Raw genomic sequence first — 16,272 nt, forward strand, 5'->3', positions numbered from 1 at the left:
GAAGGTAATCTCATCGCAGTAAGTGATAATGCAGTCTAGATGGTAGCGGGCTAACCTTGTTTCCCAAACCCCTAATCGGTTTCTATGCGGCATCGTACCGAAACGCTTAACGGCAGCCCTTTGTCAATAAGTTGATAACTAACCACGGCCGATATCTCCAAATATACTAGACTAGATTAGAAGCGATTTAGCATTCCGCTACGATATCGCGTAGATGCCGATTCGCGGTCCACACCCCTAACGGGGTGCCCTGCTACCAAGATGGTAACGAGCTAACCTGTCAAAGTCAAAGTCAAACCAAGTCAAATATTTATTAATTCAAATAGATGGCACTTTTGATGCGATTGCGTTAATAACATGAATGAATGAATGAATGAATACACTTTTATTGTACACCACATAAACATAACAAATTAAAAGTAAAAATTTAACTAAAGGTATACAGTTTGGCGGCCTTATCGCTACATAGCGATCTCTTCCAGGCAACCAAAGGCGTTAAAAACAGCTCAAGAAGAGAGGTAGGTGGTGCATTTAACTGTACTGTGTTGCAAATAAACATGCATAAACCTATATATACAAATATAATATGTACATATAACAAACTTACAATAAAATATATAGATTTAACATATTTTTTTTGGCGTGGTGGAAAAGCTACCTGCTACACTTGGGCAGGACGGAGGTTATGTGGGACTCCCCTCTTAAAGGGGTATACCCAAACTAAAAACCACCGCGGCATCTCCCTCTTGTTGGCTTTGTTAGACGCCCGAGGAACCCGTTGTATAGTCCCCGCACGTCTACCAACCACCCCAACCGATTGCTGGGGCTCCCATGCTAACGAGGAGAAGATCAGGACAGCTTGAACCCCCCTCATACCGTAGGGAGGCTTGTGTAGTGACGGGTCGCTGGAAGAGCTTTCTCACCTGTAACTTAAAGTAGAATATAAAAAAAAACCGGACAAACTGCCAATATTAGAAATTTTCAAATTGCTCTTGCGGATCGAATCCGAGACCTCTCGCTTGAGAGACCACGTTGTAACAATCACTAAACTTTAAAGGACGACAAATATCCACATATTAATAATGAGACTATTACGCCCGAAATTAATTATGTATCCACAATCGTAGGCTATAAATCAATATTAGATTGATGATTCAAATCACACTGCGATTTGAAACCATAGATTGATTTTAGACACGTCTCTCATGCTTAAAACGAACCTTAATAAGTTTTCTTGTTCCACATGAAGATTTTACATTTAATCTAAAAAAAAATGCCTTTAATCTTCCGCTGAGCCTTATCGCTTTGAGAGAAATGTCTGTTGAGAAATATTTTTTGTCTGGAGGCTTCGGTCGTGGCTAGTTACCACCCTACGAACAAAGACGCCGCTAAGCGATTCAGCGTATTTAGTTACTTACGTAGGGAAATGAGATCCTGTCCTACGTAAGTAAGTCCACGTCGCATATCATGAGAGATGTAGGGAAGGTCAAAGTCTGGCAAATTTACTTTATACTGACTAGGACACGTACGGACAAAAAGGATTGCCGATAAGATATCCTGTATCTTTGATCCAAGATAGATAAGTAGCTCGGTAATTTAAATGGTAGAATAAATAATATATACACATATTTATATACATTACTTATATGATATTAATGCAAATAAAGTATTTATATTTATTTATTTATAATAAATATGCCTATTTGTATAATATAAATTTTAACAATATCTCTATCATCATGATCGTCATCATTATATCAACTCATTACCGACCCACTACAGGGCACGGGTCTCCCCTCCCACGATGGGAGGGGTTAAGTTAGTCCACCAGGGCTGGCACTCGGGCATGCATGTTTCCTCACGATGTTATTCCTTCACCGTAGAAACAAGTGATATTTTAATTACTTAAAACGCGTGTGTGCTGGGATTCGAACTCGGCCCCCGAAAGGGAAGTCTAGCTCCTACCCACTGGGCCATCACCGCTTCATATATACCATATAATATTACTTTTTACTATATTTTCCCATACTTCTGTTTTGCCATACCCATACTTATTTTTCTAACGGACGAAGGTTGGGTTGTAGAAAAAGATAAAGTATTATAAGTCCTCTTTTTCTTCTTCTTTGTCGTAACACTCTTACTCTTACTCTTACTCTTGTTACTCGCCTCACGATCATTCGCCACTTCTCCCTGTTTGCAGATAATTTGGTACACTCATGCAAGGGACCTCCCACTGAACCTCCTACTCTACTTTGCCCTGCACAACAAGGCGTTCTATGTAGTTGCTGTCTCTCCGGGAGACGTGTCCGATGAATTTTGATATGCGGCTGTGCACTAATGTTAAGAGACGATGCTTGATGTCGAGTTCTCGGATAATGGAAATATTGGTGCGAAATTCGTTCCATGACACACCGAGCATACGTCTCCAACACCACATCTCTAAAGCATCAATTTTACTCTTTTCAACCTGTCGCAAAGTCCACGTCTCCGCGGCGTATAAAAATATGGGGAAAACAAGTGTTTTTACAAGCCGGATCTTAGTGGCCATAGTAATGTTACGGTTCCTCCATATTTTCTTCAGCTTTTCCATAGTAGTTCTCGTTATTGAACCCTCTTTTAGCGAACCGTTTCTTTGGTTATGTAGTAAAAAAAAAATAACCGGCGTCATCATTCAAAATGCATCCTTAGTGGCAAGTATCGTGGGGTAGGTACGAAGCTTTATATTTTAAACCTGATAGGAATCCTGTTATTTTCCCACTTTTTCTGACCATTAGTACGATATATTACGCGATTTGAAAGCCGGGTCGTGAGGGCAAAATTAAAACACAATGTGTAATGTTTTCATTTCTAAATCCCCGCTTTCTGAGTGGGAAATTTAAAAAGCAGATAATAATTTTAGCGGCGCACAATGCGAAAGACTAGGGCGTAGCCAGAAACAACAGTCAACATTATCTTGGCAAAAACCCTATAAACATGGCGTAACGTCAGAATAGTATCGCAGTGTTTTGGCACACTTCAATTGACATTTCCTGTCTAATATCAGAACATGATAATACGTTTAGTTACTGAACCAACGCTACACCAAATTTATCAATAACGGAAATACTATTTGGCACAAATAAATTGGCACAATATAAGCTAGGTAGTTATTTTTCATAATTAAAAAAAAAATGCAGCATGACTACGGCCCAACCCCTTCTCATTGTAGGAGATCCGTGCCCTCTGGTGGGCAGGTAATGGGTTGACATTATGATGATGAAAAGAAAAAAAATGATTGCTAAATGATTTTTCATTATTTTTTTAAAGTCAAAGTAAAAGTTTTTCTCGCCGATTGGCCTTAGTTAGCCTACTATTCTGTTTGTACTATGTTAGGATAAACCTTCAGTCTGCTAGCTTTAGTCAATAACATTGTTTATCTATAATAAAACCAAAATCAATTTTCAATCAGTAATGTAGAAAGAGGACTACGCTAGGCTTCTCCGATGTTAAGCTCAGAGTGAGCTTAATGTTTTTAAACAAATGTCAAACCTCTATCCATAAGAAATAATTAAAAAAAAAAGTTCAGTCAGTAAGAGACAATTTCCTTTTATATATACAGATCAGAATATTTTCCAGATCAGTCAGTCAGTAAGACATAATTTCCTTTTATAGAGAACAGAATATTTTTCAAATGGAAATGTTTTCCGCACCCTAGTTGCGGCTCTGGGTGCGGTCAAAAGCTGTAAAACGTGCTCTTTTATTGTGCGCCTTTAATTACATTCTTCGCACTCGCGCCGTTTGCTTTCCTCGCCGCTTTGTCGTTTCCGCTATTGTGGGATCGTTTAGGTTATTTATTTTCGAATTCGATTTTCTCTTAGTCCATCTCTGCATATTATATCTTTATATATTTTTTTTTTTGACCAATAACTTGCAAAGTAACTGTAACATTTTCTGAACGTATATTTGTCTCAAAGATCAAAGATTTAATACATAAGACCAATTCAAATGATCACTAGCTTGATAAAACAATAGGTAACCCAATATATTAAATTCTCGTGTCACACAGTTTTTGTAACAAATCTCCCCCGAAACGGCTCTACTGTCTCTGCTCTATATTCATTAGGTCTGAGAACACGACGTTAGCTACTTTCCATACCCCTAAGTGATAAGGGTGGTCCAACACAACATTTTTATTTTTATTTTTTGTAAATTTTTATTTTTATTTTTTGTTTATGATTCAGCATCCCAAAATATTTTTCTAAGCCTAAAATCAGTGTTGACGAGTCTCAGGTAATGTAGCCAGTAGTACAAAAGGATTTAGTAGTATAACATCCTAAGAACCATGAATAGACGGAAAAATAGCAACAAAAACCAAATCAAAAACAATTGAGGGGTGAACAATATTTCGGCACGCGTATAGAATACTGTGGTGTAATCCTGAGAGATGGCAAGTTTGGCATTTCTCAGTTGATTTTGTGAGCGGTTCTGACTCACCGGATACGAACGACAGCTCTCGAAAGGGGTAAGGGATATGCGAGTTTTGGTCTGCTAAATAAGGCGAGGCGTATCGAGGCCCAAATGTATTGCCTCCATAAAGATAACCGCGTGTAATATTTCTCAAAAATGGCAATTTCACGGTGCATTGCTTTGATTAAGCTTTAGTATGAAGATGGTTTACGAGTGAATTTCGAAAGAATGGATTAGATGTTATAATATTTTTTAACTGTTTAATATTGGCTTGGCATACCAAACTACTATGGAAAACAAACTAAACCTTATAGGATTACTAGCTTTTCTGTCTGCCATAGTCTATCTACACGACTATACTAGTATATACTATTATTATAAAAGTGGAAGATTGGATGAATGGATGGTTATTACCAGAATGATGAGCCAATATGAATGAAATTTCGAACAGAGGTTATAGTCTGGAAAAGTACATAAGCTACTTCTATCTTTAATTTTAGTGGTTTTTTTTTGTAACTTTCGACGATCCCAGCAGATTGTCCACCTGATATTGATGAAAACCATCGCCTATAAACAGAGCAAAGGTTCACAGGGCACTTTTAGCAGCATGCCGCCCTGTGTCCGACAACTAATGGCGTAGGTGGTAAGCTGTCCTGAAAAGCTGGTGGGAATGTTCTGAAGAGTTGTTTGCGTTGATACCTCCTTCCCTGTTCTCTGAAGTCTGACCGCACCTCACGCCGTAGAAATAAATTCCACCCTCATCTGAATAACACAAGCTACACTTACTTTGGGGCTAGATTGCGATGTGTGTATTGTCATAGTATATTTATTTATTACTAGCTGTTGCCCGCGAATTCGTCTGCGTTTGATTTTGTTTTTTGATGTGGCATTAAATTTAGTTGTCGTTCTACAAAAAATTAAAGTACTCAGTATCGCTAAGCCTTGAATGAGGGGCTTGCTGCTGTCCGCTGAGGAGTTCTGTCCTCTTTCTCCAACCACAGTTTGGACAAAATTAAACACATATTATTACCTCTGTAGTACTAAAATAATTATTTAAATCGTTTATAATTTATCGGAGTTATGGTATAAATCGTCAAACACTTTCATCCCCTCACCCAAAGGAACCGAGCTTAATATCGGGATAAAAAGTATCCTATATTACTTCTAACACTTCCAAGAATATGTGTACAAAGTTTCATGAGGATCGGTTGAGTAGTTTTTGCGTGAAAGCGTAACAAAAAAATTTACATTCACATTTATATTATTAGTAGGGATAAACAATTGCCACCCACCCAAAAGGTTAGCCCGCTACCACCCTTGACGGCTTCATCACTCAGGTGAAATTGGAGTCAAGGTCTAATCTGTAATGGCACAAAAATAGTTTAAAAATTACAAACTAGTAGAAGTCGTTTTTATATCGAAAGTGTGTTTGTTCGTTTGTATTTCCTTCACGCCCTAACTAACCAACTCGTATCAACTAAAATTATTTTTGCAAAGATTTAGTTGGCAGGACGGATGGGTTTTTTATCCCATGCAAACCAACGTTTCCCACAGGATTTGTAAATAAAACCGTAATAAACGCGGGCAGCAGATAAATCGATAAGATTCAATTCAGAAACGTCAATAACATAAACAAGGTCGACTCGTATCTCTTTGCTCAATTTTGTTTGCAAACATTAGCTGAATTACTTTACAAGAATATATTTTTACAAGCGTACAAAGTACGAAGGATAAATATTGAATTAAATTTATCCTTGCAAAGTAATAGGATTTAGGAATTTTCTTTCACAGAGATTCTAGTGTGAATGTAAATATGGTTATCAGGGAGAGCTTTTAGTATTATTGCCACGTAGATTTCGGTAAAGTTCTGCAGGTGTTAAATTAAAAGAGCAATTAATTGAAAATCGAATGGAAGATTTCTAAATTTGAAAAGAATAACAAAAAACCTTTATTTGGAACAGACAGTAAAAAGTCACCTTCGTGTGGTATTAAACTAATTATCCAAATGTTGTACATCGTTGTTAAAGTTGTTGGCAAGCGGCAATCTAGAACCAAATCAGTACATAAAATTAATACCGTTATAATTTTCAGTTTTATAATTAGTTTAAATATAGTAAAATTGTTTCTTTAAAATATAAATATAACCTAAAATAATCTATTTAAAACTAAAGAAAATTTAAAACGTCCTCGAAACCACCGCAGAGAGGCACAGTTCCTAAGATGCTGGCAGCATTGCCCCTTTGGATGGCCAAACTAATTCGTTGGCCAAGGTAACTGCCCGCTCTAGGATCACCGGTAGACTCGATAACACTTTTCGATAATTCTTTGAAAAGGGCTATTGCCTCCGGACCCCACGGTCCCAAGTCTCTACTCCAAAAGGCACATAAATGAAGCTGCTATCCAGGTTAAACCGTTCTACCGTTATAATTAAGAAAGTAAAAAAAATGTAGACACAAGTGACTTTTATATAACAATTATTCATTGTTAAGTCAACATCTCCCGAGGATGCTGTGGTTTCGGAACGTAACGTGTAGAGGGTACATTGCCGAAGATTTGTTTGGCGTGGAGTATAAAGATTGAAGTAATTATAAATTGCACCATACAAATTCTCCTTCGCTTTTTGCGGAGTATAACAAATCGGAGTATATCATGGGATCCCGCTACGTAACGCCTGCTTTTATACAATATATTTTTTTGACTGCCTCCTCCATCCATCCTTTATAATGGTAATGTAAATGGTTTATAATGGTATGGTAAGTGATGAGATTTCTCAAGATTGTGGCGAGGTAAACTGTTAGCGTATGGCAATACAAGCTATAAAAGTATCTATTTTAATACCAGCTGTTTTATTTTATTCACTCGATAATATTCCTCTTTATCATGAACCCGACCCTCTATACATCATGGGTCTCCTCACAGAATTTGGCCGTAGTCCAACCACGCTGGTCAAGTGCGGATTGGTATACTTCACACGCTCTTGAGAACATTATGGAAAACTCTCAGACATGTAGGTATAGTCACGATGTTTTCCTTCACCAGTACAGCAAGAGATATTCAATTGATTAAATTGCGTGCTGGATCTAAAACCCCCGAATGAGAAGCCGAAGCCTTACCCGCTAGGCTATCATGCTTTTTTATTTTTTGGTGTGGTGGAAAAACTTCATTGCTATCTCTGACCCTTGGGCAGGATGGCGGAACCCAAACTAAATACCACCACGACATGTCCCTATGGTTTCCTTTGTTGTCCCTATTGTTGACGTCGCTAAAGGGTCCTCCGGTTCAAGGGAAACCAGTTGCTAAGGTCCAAACTGGTCTAAATTAACGGCCTCAATCTCATTATACTCGTAAGAGTTTACTCTCTCCATGCCCAGTCCATTCGCATTGACGCGTTCGATTCTGATAATATTATATCTACCTAAATTGCTGCTTAATCTATATTACTGTCCGGTATATGTTAATTTTGGTCGCGTAAAGCAAGCTAAGCTAACTGAATTTCCCGAACGCCTTGCTCTAAGGGAAAACTCATTTGCAATTATTCACACTGTAAGTGGGGAACTGTAATGGAAAGTGGCAGCCACAGCTGAATAGGTTAATGAGATCGGACGTTTATTTTTACTCATGCGGTGGGAAATCCCTTATCAAGATTATGTTAACATTAACGTCTAACATTGAATGCTTTTTTTTATTTTACTCCACTGCAAATTAGCCTTTGATCGCAATCCCCAATCTAACCCAAGTGATGGTAAATGATGATGGAGTCTTAGATGAATGAATTAATACACTTTTATTGTTCACTAAAGAAAAAAAAGTAGTTACCGAGATATAAAAATACAGCAAGAGAGTCAATTTGGTGGCCTTATAGCTACATAGCGATTTCTTCCATGCAACCAAAGGCGTGAAAGGAAAAAAACATAGAAAAGAGGTTGTTGGTGCAATAAATAAGATATGAACAGTGCACAAACACACAGATGGTAGCTTATAAGACCTCAGCGTCACCATTGCGCCATGAAGCGTTAAATTTTTTTGTCGGTGGCAACACAAATCTAACACCCAACGCCACGACACGTCTTATTTGTTTTATTTTTTACACTATTTGCGGCCCGGAAGAGACCGCTATATAGCGATAAAGACGCCAAATTGTATTCGCTGTTATGGTTACGGTTGTTTTTCTGTTTTTCGTACTTTTTGTGATGCACAAGAGAAGATTTTAAATTAAGTAATTTATTAATTAATTCAGTATTAATAGATAATTATCAAAATTGACAGTTTTTTATATGTGTATGTATATGTGTGTCTGTATATTTAATTTAGTTGTTAATTAGCATGTTCACATGTTCATGTGACCTTAATCGATTGCGAGTTCTGTGCAAACTTTGTATTGTTTTTTTTGCAAAAAAAGCTTTGTGCCAGCCAGTAGTAAGCAAATTGGTGATATGGACCACCGTGCCACGTAGAGCATGTTACCGTTATCCAATCTTATTCCAATAAGTTATTTATGAAAGATATTTGCAACTGTGCCTAGCAGTGGGATTACATGGAGATGATCAAAGTGATTTATTTATTTCAACATTTTTGTATAAGAAAGGATAAAAATAAAGGGACAAAATAAACATGATTTTCAAGCACAAGGCGACCCCATCACTAATGGTGAACAGGCTACCTTTGCCAATGATAATAATAAGTTAAAAGAATGCATTGGCGTATATATACGAGTATATTATGTTTCACACCAGTTTAAAATATGCATAGATACATAATGGTTTGTTTTAAAATAAGTGAAAAATTTGTTATTACAAAAAAACCTCTTAGCAAAAGAAGCGTAGTATCTTAGATTATACTTTTGTTTGCCAGTTTCTATGAGAATAGGTACTTTATTTGGAGTAAATCTGTCTTTCTCTTACGGGACGTTGATTAATGAGACCAATGAATATAGTTTTCCCCTTTCACCATTCCAAGAGCCACTCTTGCCGGGATTTTATTTATAAAGGAAATAGGATTTTATTAATTACATTTTGTTTTAAGATTTGTTTGTAGGTTATAATTATATAAAGGTTTTCAATTGTATGATTGTCAAGAAATATCGTCAACCCATTAAAGGCACACTACAGAGGAGGAGTCCTCACGGTATGAGAAGAGTTTAGACTGTAGTCCACGCTGGCCAAGTGCGGATTAGCAGACTCCTTAAGCCTTTGAGAACATTATGGGGACCCTCAGGCTTCCTCGCGATATTTTCCCGTATCGTTAAAGCAAGTGATACTCAGTTGCTTAAATGAATAAAAATATTACCCACCCACACATATATACCCACAAAAAACACTTGGGTACAAAATAAACAGTAAAGTATTTTTTTTAAATCCTACTATCTTCTCTTCCTAGGGTGCCGTCTCCTTACGAAGGTTCGCAATCATTAGGGCTATCTCTACTTTGGACACCGCTGCTCTAAATAATGAATTGGTGCGCTTTCCAAACCATTGTCGTAAATTTTTAAGCCGTGTTATTCTTCTCCGGCCAGGCCTTCTTCTGCCTGCCACTTTATGAAAAGCTGAAGAAGTTCATAATTTTTTGGTGTTCCGCATCTCATGACCAAAATATTCTAACTTTCTTCTTTTAATTGTTAAGATTACCTCTGGAACCTTACCCATTCTCTGCAATACAGTGCTATTCCGTACACGATTTGTCCAAGATATTCTTAACATACGTCTGTACACCCACATTTCGAACGCTTCGAGTTTCCTGGACAGGATCTCAGGAGTCCAAAGTTCTACGCCTTATAAGAGTACGGAGAACACATAGCACCGCGCTATGCGTGTTCAAAGAGCAATGCTTAGGTTTCGGTCACAGAGTGCTTTTTTCAGTCTAGAAAAGGCGTCGCATGCTTGCTCTATTCTGCAGCGAATTTCAAGACTATGATCCCCTTTGTCGTCAACCATGAATGTACATAAAGTTATGTTCGTGTTCGTGTTATTTTACTGTAAGGAATATTCCATGTAATATCCTATGGTACTATGTATAATGTACGTGGAGTCCTTAGGGAGATCTGAAATTATTAGGGCAGCTAAATGGTTGATTATACTAACCACAATAGGTTGCTAACAATAGATTATTACTTATGTAAAGCAATTTTAGGTGCGGTGTTATGACCTAATTGAAATCATTTAATAATTATGTGTGTAAGTAACCATTATATTCATGGCGACAGAGTAAAAGGGGAGCATTCGTGTACGTCAAAAAAAATTGCTCATTTGTAGTCATTTTCAACTGTACTCCTCGTACCTTACCTGTCACGGGTGTGACAGTTATATTAAACCCTTAAGCGGAATAAGTTTATTAGAACTGCTATAACCCTAAAAGTTTAGCCCGCTACCAACTTCGACAGACAGGGTGACATATCAGCGAAAACAGGGAATTTGCTGATATATATATATATATATATATATATATAACACTTAACAGATACATTACTTGTTGTGTCTAAAAATCTGTGAAACCGAAAATGTAATAGTTTTTGAGTAAACCACTGCAATATTTTTTACTTAAAACAATTCCATACAGCTCTAACATCACATGCAAGGTTAAAATTCGATATATATATATATAAATATATATATATATTAAGTGGAAATAGGCGGGTCGTGGCGCGCCTCACAGATCACAGGTGGACCAAAACAGTAACCATATGGAGAGGCCAGTGGCGTGGCGATATAAAATGAAGAAAATCTCCAGTTTGAGTTATAAATACTTGAGGGTAGGCTTTTTATAAATCTTACAATGGCTATCCTTAAGTTTTTTATAACTCATACTGGAGATTTTGTTAATTTTATATCATCTGCATACCCTGTGCATACCCTCTATGCACGCCACTGGGAGAGGCCCACCAGGCAAGCGCTACAGAGGCAGGCCGTGTACTCGATGGGATGATGATCTTAAGAAAATCGGGGGTCCACAATGGATCCAAATGGCTCAGGATAGGGAAAGATGGCAAGTCTTGGAGAAGGCCTTCAACGAAGAGGGTTCCTTATACATAAAGTAATAATAGTTGAATAATAGTACTACTTGTACATAATTCACTATAGTTGTATAAGTTAACTATAGGAAAGTCATAAGGCTTAAATAAATAAATAAACAAAAATATATATATTTATATATACAATAACAAAGTCCATCATGCTGGCCAAGTGCCTATTAGTAGAATTCAAACTATCGAAAACATTTTAGAGAACTTTCAGGCATGCAAGTTTTCTTACGATGTTTATATTTACCGTTAAAGCAATTGATATTTAATTGGTTTAAAAGCACATAACTCTGAAAAGTCAGGAGGAGGTCATGGTCTCCCACACAGCGAGGCCGGGCTGTCTCTGCTCCTTGCCCTAGATTTTATTCAAGTTTATTCGGTTTTTTGAAAATTCCGCCTGCACCAATAACTGTCAATTTCGAAATAACCCAGGAATCGTAATAAGGGCCCCATCCGTAGACACATCTACTAACCACTTAACCAAGGAAGCAGTTAATACCGAGAGGTAAACTTTTTTGAAGTGTACCTACTTATTGAATTTTGTAGCGTAATATTAAGTTAATAATACTTTCATAAACAAGCGAAGTACTTAATTTATGTTGCTTACAATATTGTGAGAATTTCTGGTGTTATTTTAAATTACGCAGGGTAGTAATTATTATGTTTACTTTGAGGCCTGTGTAGTGTACGTGACTCACTAACAAGTTGTTTGTATGGAATAAATTACACACTTTATGTACATAATATTTACACCAAACCTACTGGGCCAAATAATACATCGCAGACATTATTGCTGTAAATAGCTATAGCAAGAAATATAAAATCACTAAAGCTTTAATCCAGACGGTAAAATACCTGCAAGAAATTGGCGTGTTTTGTCGATACATCGAGTACCTACATTAGATAGCTGTCGCAAGAAATATAAAATCACTTAAGTTTTTATACAGGTCAAATAGAGCGTTAACTGTTATAGATAAATTTAAATATTCATGGTCATCAACCGCCCACTACAGGGAACGGCAGGTTGATTACGTATCCTACGTTTTACGTATCGCGGCAGGCGTAAATCTTGCAATCACTGCTGTCAAACTTCACTTTTCCATATAAAAAATAAACATAAGTGACGTTTGACAGCAGTGATTGCAGGATTTACGCCTGTCGCAAGATACGCCGCTACCCTGCCGTTCCTTGTAGTGGGCGGTTGATGACCATGAATATTTAAATTTATCTATAACAGTTAAAGCTCTATTTGACCTGTATAAAAACTTAAGTGATTTTATATTTCTTGCGATAGCTATCTAATGTAGGTACTCGATGTATCGACAAAACACGCCAATTTCTTACAGGTATTTTACCGTCTCTTAATATACTAGGTGCAGTATATACCTACGCTGGGGAAAAGGGTCGAAAGGACCGCGCAGGATATGCCGGTCACGTGCGAATTATTGGCAACGTGAATCAGAGACCGGTGTCAATTCTCTACAGTTCGCACTCCAACCCGACTATCCGTTACTTAAATGTATGTAACTCTCATATTGAACCAATCTCAATTTTTTTTTATATATCAGATAGCCTCTTGCTTGCCTAAAATCACGCCAGCAAGGCTAGCCTCAGCAGGAGACATTTCCTCCAGACAGACATGACAAGTCTATCTTCTCCCACTTTGTGGAAGTAATATTCAATTACAAGTAAGGTAATTACGAGTTTTTCTTTAAATAGCCTCGTACATCGAGGATCGAAAAACTCAAAGCACATGTGTTACAGCAACAAAAATGTATAGTTCTTAAATCAACATTAACGAGGCTATTCTTTGAAACAGTTATTTTTCCGTATGCGTTTGTGTGTGAAAAACACTAAAGTAGCAGGGCCGTACTTTATTTCTGGCGTTTGTACAGACGGCGTATCTAGCGTTACCATGGACACTGCCCGACTTTGTGGTAAGCTTCTTGGTTTAGCTCTTTAAATTTTATATTTCGTACCGTGTTTTATTTTTAAATTTATTTTTATTATGTATAGACGTAAGATTTTGGCATGGATGAAGCAGTCGCAAACACGTCTGTGAGCACACAGGGTCCCCCTGAAAACCAGCGTCCACCTATTTCTCCACATGCTTTTTGTTAGATATATTTTTGAATACAATTGTAAGCTTAAGTTTTAAATTTCATTTCAATTACTAATGTATAATAGCTAAAGTAAGAAGATAGACGTTCTTGAGATATGGTACTGGAGAAGAATGTTAGGACTACCCTGGAAAGCATTCCGAAAAAACAAGTCCATTCTTGAAGAGCTCGGCTTCACGCACCGACTATCCTCCATTGTACAGGCTCGTATTCTCACATCTTTGGTCACGTATCAAGAAGAGACAATGATTCTATTGAACGTCTAGTTGTCCAAGTAAGAATCGAGTGCACCAGATTACGCGGAAGATCACCCATAAGATGGACTGACCAAATAAAGGCTGCAGTGGCTGTCCCCTTACATGAGAGTACAAGAAAGGCAGCTGCCAGAGACGAGTGGCGAAGGATAGTCAAGCGTGCCACAACACCTAAGTGGCGACCGCTCTGACAAGAAGAAGAATACCAAAGTGGGTTAAGCTTTTTCCCTGATAGATAGATAGATAGATATGATTTCCTGTGCTCGGGAAGTTGGACTCTGGGCTTCTACTAGGATTTTCTTGATCCATCTTGTACTTACTGATGAAGACTTTTGTGTATCTTTTTTAATATTTCTTCTTTCTTTGTGTCGTTTTGCAATAAAGTGCCTTATATAATCCAGTAGGGCCGATCAAAACAAAAGAAAAGAATAGAAAAATAACTTTGAGAAGTTTTTAATTAAAGGAAAGCGGAATACAAGTTCTTTATCGAGTATTTGGATTTTTCAATAAACCCTCACTTGAATAACAAACCCGGCCGGAGTAACGGGTTGATTGAAAGGGAGTGACATCTCTTCAATACCCTGCGTCCGTTTCGAGCCGATCGCACTCGCCGATAGTGTGCCCTATTCCAAAACTTGATTGAAAAATAAATGCAAATTCCTTTTTTAGATTGAAAAAAAACTTACAGGCATTTTCCATTTTTTAGGCCTTCAATATTTGTAAAGGCCGTCTTTTCAATCGCCAAATCCTTACTCATATTGCGTGACAAATATGCAAATGATTCCATTATCGCCGTATCCTTTCGTGCACCGTAAAGTTGTTTAGTTATTTTTGTTATGCAATTTCGTATTAGGTATTAAAAAAAAAAAAGTAATAAAAAAAATAACTAAAACACCATTACAGAAGTCTGCCGAAAACTTTCATACACTTTTATAGTTTTTCTAATGATATGTTTCCTTAAAGTAGATAAAGGGTTCCTAAGAATCCTATTGAGGGGCCTTTCTAGAAAGCTGAGTAGAGTTGTAGCTATTTGCCTGTTAATGTAGGAACGCCATAAAATAAACAAATTTTAAATTAAGTAAATTCTATTTCTAATTTTGGCATATAGGTATCAACCAAAATATTTTTAGTTTGCACATCCGAACCGCGACAACGATAAATGTACAGATTTTACGTTTGACAAGCGCGAGTAAAACTTCTTAAAATACAAGTATGTTTTTTTTTTTCATTTCAGAATTAAAAAGCTCTGACACATGGATGGACGGATTTTTATGACCTCACTTGCGCATTGGAGGGCGTTGTGATCTTGTAAGTGGAAAATGATTACGTATTTGATAAGACATTTACTTAATTTGTTAGGACATGATAAAAGGAATATTTGGTGCAAAAATATTCCCGTAAACCAAACCCATGGAAATTTGATGTTTTTCCAGCACCAATAATATCAAATGTCTTAGGGTGTAAAGTAATAACAAACAAAAAAACAAACAAACACATTTTCGCATTTATAATTTCTAGTTCATTCGTTATTATTATAGTTGGTTCGTGTTATACCTGCTGCTGCCTATCTTCTGGATAACGTTATTTCTATACCGAGATTATAGTTTTCTCTTTTTCTTTTAGCACTCTCACTCGTATAAACAGTGCGCTCGGAGACATATACAAAATCCATACAATTTACTATCGCTTGTTTCTCTGGTCGAATAAAACTGTAAATAAAACTTTTTTGTTGGGTTTATCATGCAATCAGTCGGTGGACTATAAGCAGATGTTTTGTAAGTGGTTATGGTGATAAGGTAAGGTTATTATAAATAAAAATATGGTCATGTGTCAAAATGAAATGCGCCCTGAGAGACAACACAAACTCGATATAAATGTCTTAGTTTTTTTCTTTGTTTATTTTTTTCGAGGCAAAATCAATATGCGAGTTCTTTAAACCAACTCATTTTGCCCGGTTTCCTACCTTTTTTCAATTATGCGCTGTGAAATCAAAGTCTCCTGAGGATGCTCCGGTATCAGAGCGAAACGTGCGCACAGAGCGTATTTTCGTATATTATATGTGTTGTGTTGTGTATCAATGGTACTAATATTATAATTCGAAATCATGTATTTTTTTGTTACCTTTTGTAAACACTTCACGGTCAGTGTAAATCAGTAGCAGAAACTATTCGGTTTGTAATTATTAACTGTATCACCTATTCCTGACGTATATTATCAGTTCGGCTCAACAACTGCGCCAACCTTAGGTATATATTTTTTTTGATATAGTTATAATTGCCGGACCAAGCAGATTGCTCACCTAATTGTAAATAGAAAACCATTGTCTAAAAACAAAGCAACACTGGACGTGCTCCGTTCAGGGCATGCAAGGAAAGCGTCCACCAACATACTCAACGCCATGTTTTCACCAACCTGAGGCGTAGGCGTTAAGTTCCCTTTA

The sequence above is a fragment of the Pararge aegeria genome, chromosome 9 (genome assembly GCF_905163445.1).
Source record: "Pararge aegeria chromosome 9, ilParAegt1.1, whole genome shotgun sequence".
NCBI lineage: Eukaryota > Metazoa > Arthropoda > Insecta > Lepidoptera > Nymphalidae > Pararge > Pararge aegeria.